The following is a 6,000-nucleotide window of genomic DNA, read 5'->3' as shown; positions in this document are numbered from 1 at the left end:
TGGGGATTGGTGGCAACAAGGACCTCTCAGCCTAGCTGGGGCTGTTTTGGTTTCCCTGGAAGCAGGGGGCACAGGGCAGGAGATGGCAGGAAAGGAGGCTTCGGAGAGCAAAGGATGGGGTAATCTGTGGGCATCAGTATGTAAGCATGCTGTGTTGACTATGCTAATTAATTTTGGCTGAATGAGAAGCATTTATTATGTGTCAGGGGAAGTGTGATGAATGGGAAGTCAGGTTTTCCCCTGTATTATTTCAGCTCTGTGGTCTGTTCGTGATTTATTCAGTAGCATTTATGGCGCTACTAGTCTAAAACCAAAGGGGAAATTCATTCAACCCTTTCCTGTCTTTCTTTTTTTCCCCTTTCGGTTTTGCTATATTTCTGCTTTCTTTTATTTTTTTTCCTCTGGTTTAAAGTCTTCCTTGCTTTTTGGGTAGATGGATTACAGTTCTGCACCAGGCAGCTTGGTTTTCTGCTGTTCAGCTCTTCCAAACAAGGGCAGCTTTTCCAGGGACTTCAAATGCCCAGCTTGGGTGATGAGCTCTTTCAAAAAGTCCCATGTGTCACTGGAGGAACTGCTGTGCATCAAGCTTTTCTGGAAGGCTGGCCTTGGTGGTGAGTGGCTGAGCTTATAAAAATCAAACCATATGCTCTTTGAAAATAAAACAAATACTCTAGACTTTGTCACATAAAATATGATCATGAAGCAGATGGGACAGTTTGGGGCAATTGACTTGCCCCTGTGTTCTGTGTTTTAATCTTGTTTGACAGGAAAAAAACACTTCTCCATATCTTAAACCAAGAATTACTGTGTTTAACCACAGACCTATGTATGGGGAGCTGGAAGGGCTCGGAAGATTTTATGTACCTTTTCCCCTTACTGTTCAGAGATCACTGCACATTGCAGGGCCTGCTTGTGTTTGCAAGCTAGCATAAAGCAACATGCAAATCAGTGCAGCTCCTCCATTTTAATCCCAAATGAAGGTCAAAACCTTTATCTATAGGGCTGCCAACCGCACTGGCACTCTTCGTGTCCCTCAGGCACAGCAGCCTCTCAGCGTGCCCCCTGAATCAGATTGTGGAGTGATGCAACACCCGTTTACTGCATTGATATCAATGTCTCTTTCTGTCTACAGAAAACCTGCTTTCCTTCATGCATAGCCTATAGGGAAGCATCATTCATGTCTTGCAGTTTATAAATTGTGCATGCTGGGTTCGATCTTCTTCTGGTGTAATTGTACTTGGTTCAGTGTGGCTGCCCAAGAGACAGCAGTGGAGGATTAGACCCTATTCTGGGACCAGTAATCCCCCTGTCTGTGGGACTACTGGCAGGGTGTGTGGGTAGTTCTAGCTAGTCACACTGGGACACAATTCTTTTGCTTTTGAGTCAGAGCACACAGAAACTTGTTGAAGGAAGTTTGCTGCTAGTAATAGGTTGGTTTTAAGTGGCACATAAACCTGCCGGCTCTTTATGGAGGCTGTCGGGCAATAAGGACATGGGGAATTATGACAGTGGAGGCATGGTACGATAGTGCTTTGCAGATGATGTCTCACAGGGGATGTGCTATTTATTTATCTAAAGGAGCAGGTTTGCAGTGCTTTTTCAGAAGAACGGCTTCCAGGCCAGAATGTCTCAGTGCCTGCATCCACTTCTTCATATTAGCTTTGACAGGCTCTAAATCTGGGGCAAAGAGGGGTTGGAGGGGCAAGGGAGCGCCCCAGGAGAGCTCAGAATGATGTCGGCAGGAGCAATTTCTTGCTGGAGACCTGTGGTATTTTGCAAAGAAAGCTGGGCTGCTTTTGCTGAGAGCTGCAATTTTTTTGTCGCTATTGTTGTTTACAAACCGAGCCATTCATTTAGGATTGAAACATTTAATTGCATTTGGCTTTTCTCAGTCTTGTACAGTCTTGTACCAGCCAAGGAAGGAGGGGAGAGGATGAGAGGCTGTAAAAAAAGAGAAAAATTAGTTTCCGTCTGGCTTTAACAATTGCGAAGGACTTTTACTGCCGCTGCAGCAGGAGACAGTTTCTTTCCTCACGTCTGTCCTGAGCTCGGATGTGGTGTGGCTCTGCCTTGTTGAGCAGCTGCAGTTGTCCCCCTCGGAGACTGCAGCAGCGAGCAGATTCCTGCCTGCAGCGAGGGGGGCAGGACTGGGGTGGGCTCGAGGGTGGCCCTGGCCCTGTGAGCATGCAGGGCCTCTGTGCTGCCTGCGGCGCTGGCATAGCTGGACAGTGGCCAAAGCTTTACCCATTTTAAGGGGACTTGCCTTTAATTGTAATTGCCAGACCCCTGTGGGGCTTGTAAAGAAAAATCTCAATCCAAACTGGCAAGGCTGATTCTTGTTTGCTGCTGGATGGTGTGTCTGCTTTCATAGCTTTTGTCTTAGAAAAAAATCATGCTTTTGTGCTCCTGAGTGGGAGCTGGTGAAACCCATCCAATCTGCCATGCAGCGTGGGTCTGCAAAATAGCTCTGCATTTCTACATGGCATTCTCCTTCCATCTGAAACAGGGCTGCAGATGCGTGGCACATAGAGGGAAGGGGTGTTTGTACCACTTACCATAGGTGTATGAGATCCCAGGCTAGAAGGAGAAAGATTTCCTCAGAGAATGATGCAGAGCTCTAAATTCAGCTCCTGTTGATCCATCTAATGAATTAAATGGAGCCTAGAGCAAACCCCCACCCTTTTCATGGGAAGTTATGCAACATTAATACCACTATACACCGACTTTTGCAGGGCAGAACACCCTCTGTACAGGGGGAATCTAAAAACATGGACTGAAACCAGTTCCACTAACATGGTGCAGGATAGATTTCCCATAACATCCTTGTAAGGCAGGAGGATTACTATTCCCTTTCCTTTAACAAGAAGAGAAATGGAGGGCCAGAGGAACAGCCTTTCCCAAGTTCTGTGGTGGGAGGTGAGACGTGCTTGAGTTGTCTTCCTTCCTTCACTTCTTGTTATATGCTGCATTTGACCCATGATGATCTGATCTGCTTCCCACCTCCATCTCCTTTGACTTCTGGGTGATGGTTCATCCAAGACTGTCTTCTACTCAGTCCCACAGGCGCAACCTATTAGCTGTTGCATTCAGGAAGCTCTTTCTGCATGCCAGAGCGGGGCTGTGGGGATTTTTGTCCACACGGAAGAGCAGGCTCTGGTTTTGCAGGCACAGGCGAGCCGGTCTGCAGTCCCTGCCTGCTGCAGGGAGTCAGCTTTTCTCCTAACAGCTCCATTTAAAGCTGCTGCTTTTTAATAGAGATTCAGTACAACCATTTTAAGAGGGACACAAAAGAGCAGTGCTGCAGTGCATTAAAGCCAAAGAAGGGCAAAGTAACAAGTCAGGATGTGACCAGTTCCTCAAATAGCTTGTGTTACAGCTTTGTCTTTCTGTGCTTCTCAAGTGAATAAACCGAGGTCATGATTATAAAAAGAGCAAATAAATTAAATCCCAATATCCTGAAAGCTGCTTGTGTGTGTTGGTTCAATTAGCACACTCCAGCGTGAGGTCAGTGTCACTGTTCCCTAAGGGTGCAGGACCTCCAGTGTTAGGCTGGTGGCTGGCTCAACAAGTGCAGCGGGTGGAGGACCATGAAACAGAGGGGATGGCTCCAGGAGAAGGAATTACAAACAGGGAGGCAGTGAAATTTCAGTCATCGCTGAGATCAGTGATGCTGTTTGTTATCCATCTGGCTTGAGAGCTCAGCTCATTTTCCTTGTTGCATGCATGACTTGCAGTGGAGGCCAATAAGCCAAGTTTCCACCAAAGCCTGTTCTCCAACTTTGCTTTTGTTTTTGCGGTGGGGTTAGGAGGTACTTTAGAAGTCAGACAAGAAAACAAGGAGCATGCTCTTGTTGGAGCTAAGCAGAGTAAAGCTTTTTGTTTGGGGTGCAAACCAAAAACCTTTCATTTGAGTTAAAATTTAAAATTGAAAGAACATTTTGCTCTGTGTAACTTTCCTTAGGCCATTCGGTAAAACTGTCAGCCTTGAAGCCAAGTGCTGAACTGCTCTTAGGAACTGGTGTAATAAAATAGTTTGGCATTTCTGAAAGAAAAAGAATTTTCCCACATTTGGGATAGAAATAGTAGCCACAAAGACCTGTCTTTCAATGTGCTTGCTCTTTTTCCAAATAATATGCTGTGTTTTTACTTTCTACTTGCTCAGTTATGATAAGCCCTTCATATCCCTCTGTCAGACCATGCAGTGAGACCTAGTACTCCCTCAGCACTAGGCAGAACTTTGCAAAATTATAATGTCTTCCTGTCCTCAAGTCACTAAAATGAACTATTTCCAGCCTCAGCAGTCAAGATGCAATATGCTGCTTATGTCCCATTGCAAATCCCCAGGCACCAGGATCTTTAGGCTCCTTCCTGCCGAGTTCATTTGGGTTTCTCCTGGCTAGTATCTGCCAACTGTGGCCCCAAGGCACATGTGGATAGTACTTGCAATAAACTGCTTCCCAGTATCCCCACAGCAGTGGAATGCCAAGAATTGTGGCAATATTATTCTAGGGAAGATGTACAACACAGGAGGCCATAGTCTCACATATGGGACAGGTCTCCTCAGCTGCCCCTGGAGTCAGCAGGCAAGGGAGAAGGGATGTTTCATACACAGAGTTGGGCTGTGGGGCAGTCTTGAAGGCTGGAGGAGGGAAATTCTCTTTTCTTTCCCACAAAACAGCTGAGATTTTTAGGATTCCTGATATCCCTATGGCTGTAACTATGCTATTGTATCAGTTTTTGTAAAAATGAGAGACAGATAGCCTGTGAGAGTCTGGGGAAGAGAAGTTGTGGCGTGGAGGAGAGTCTTAAATCCCTCCTTAGTTTTTCTCCTACCTGCGAGGGAGTAGGCAAATGTCCCCATTACAGGATTGCTGACTATGCTAGAGCCTTATCTTTCCTGCAAAACAAATGAAGGAATGAAATTAAGCTGCAAGCAATTGACATATTTTGTAAATAATAATTTAGAGACAAATCCTTTTTGCTAGGCATTTCTAATTGCTTCCTTTCTGTGTACAGCTGTGTTATCTCGCTGCTGAGCAATTCACAGATAGGCAGGGGTGGATGTGTGTGTGTGTGTGTGCATGCATGGTGGGGGTCCTGGCATCCTCCTCCCAGGGTCACACTCGTGTAGAAGGCAGGCACAGAGGGCTGCCTCATGCGTGCAGTACATTGGGGTGTTCATCCAGTCCATCTGCTGCAGGGTATGTCTCTCCTGTCGCAGAGCTGATGGGACAAGACGTGTGTCCCCTCCTGAGCTGTTGCAGGTCGCCAGCCAGGAGATGGCACAGGAGGAGGTGAGCAGGGCTCTGCGTCATGTGCAGCTTCAGGCTGGCTGGTGCTTGGCGCGCTTTGTTCACTATGGTGTGAGTTTCCAGCCACAGTGAGCAAAGAGCTGCTCCCTGTTAGTGTTGCTTCTCTGGTGTGGGGAAGAGTCAGCCTACACCTCTTTAGAGAAATCTCACAGGTACAAAGCAGGCTAAGAAGTCTCCTCCCAAGCTCTTGGAGGCAGGAGACCTTAGGCAGCATTTGAGCTCATTGCAAGGGGTGAAAGACAAATACACTCACCACCTCCCTCATCAGTCCTGTCCTGTGTATAATTTACGATACATCATGTTACATTTTTATTACTACACCATTTCTCAGACTCTTGGCTGGCATGATTCCCAGAAGGCAATGCAGGAAGGCTTTTGTATTGAGACCTTAAACAGAAGGAGCGATTCCTCATGAGCCTTTGTATCTGTATGTGGATTTAACATGCGGTTCCTAAAATAAGCTTTGATAAAACGTGGTTTTGTGTGTTAATAATTGCCAAGACTTTTTTTTCAATGGAATTGATACTGGAAAAAAAGGCTCAGAAGAAGTCATAGAGGAAATGAGAGTCACCCCAGTCATCTGCATATAATCACTTCCAGTATAGATTGCAATTGTGTTTGAATTATAGGGCAATCAGGCTGTCAGGCTGGTAAGTATTATATAAGACCCCTGGAATTTCCTTGGAAG

The 6,000-nt window shown here is 46.1% G+C and overlaps 1 long non-coding RNA gene across 1 annotated transcript in view; it reads left to right on the top strand.

Annotated features, from left to right (window-relative positions):
- Window positions 1-476: 476 nt before the first annotated feature.
- LOC130148746 (uncharacterized) overlaps window positions 477-6,000 on the top strand; it is a 140,870-nt gene continuing 135,346 nt past the window's right edge. The window contains exon 1 of the long non-coding RNA XR_008821658.1: window positions 477-611. This is a non-coding gene — a long non-coding RNA (uncharacterized LOC130148746). The remainder of the gene's footprint in view (window positions 612-6,000) is intronic.

This window comes from Falco biarmicus, chromosome 1 (genome assembly GCF_023638135.1).
Source record: "Falco biarmicus isolate bFalBia1 chromosome 1, bFalBia1.pri, whole genome shotgun sequence".
Classification (NCBI taxonomy): domain Eukaryota; kingdom Metazoa; phylum Chordata; class Aves; order Falconiformes; family Falconidae; genus Falco; species Falco biarmicus.
Note: the sequence above shows the minus strand (reverse complement) of the source record. Positions and strands in the feature narration are given on the sequence as shown.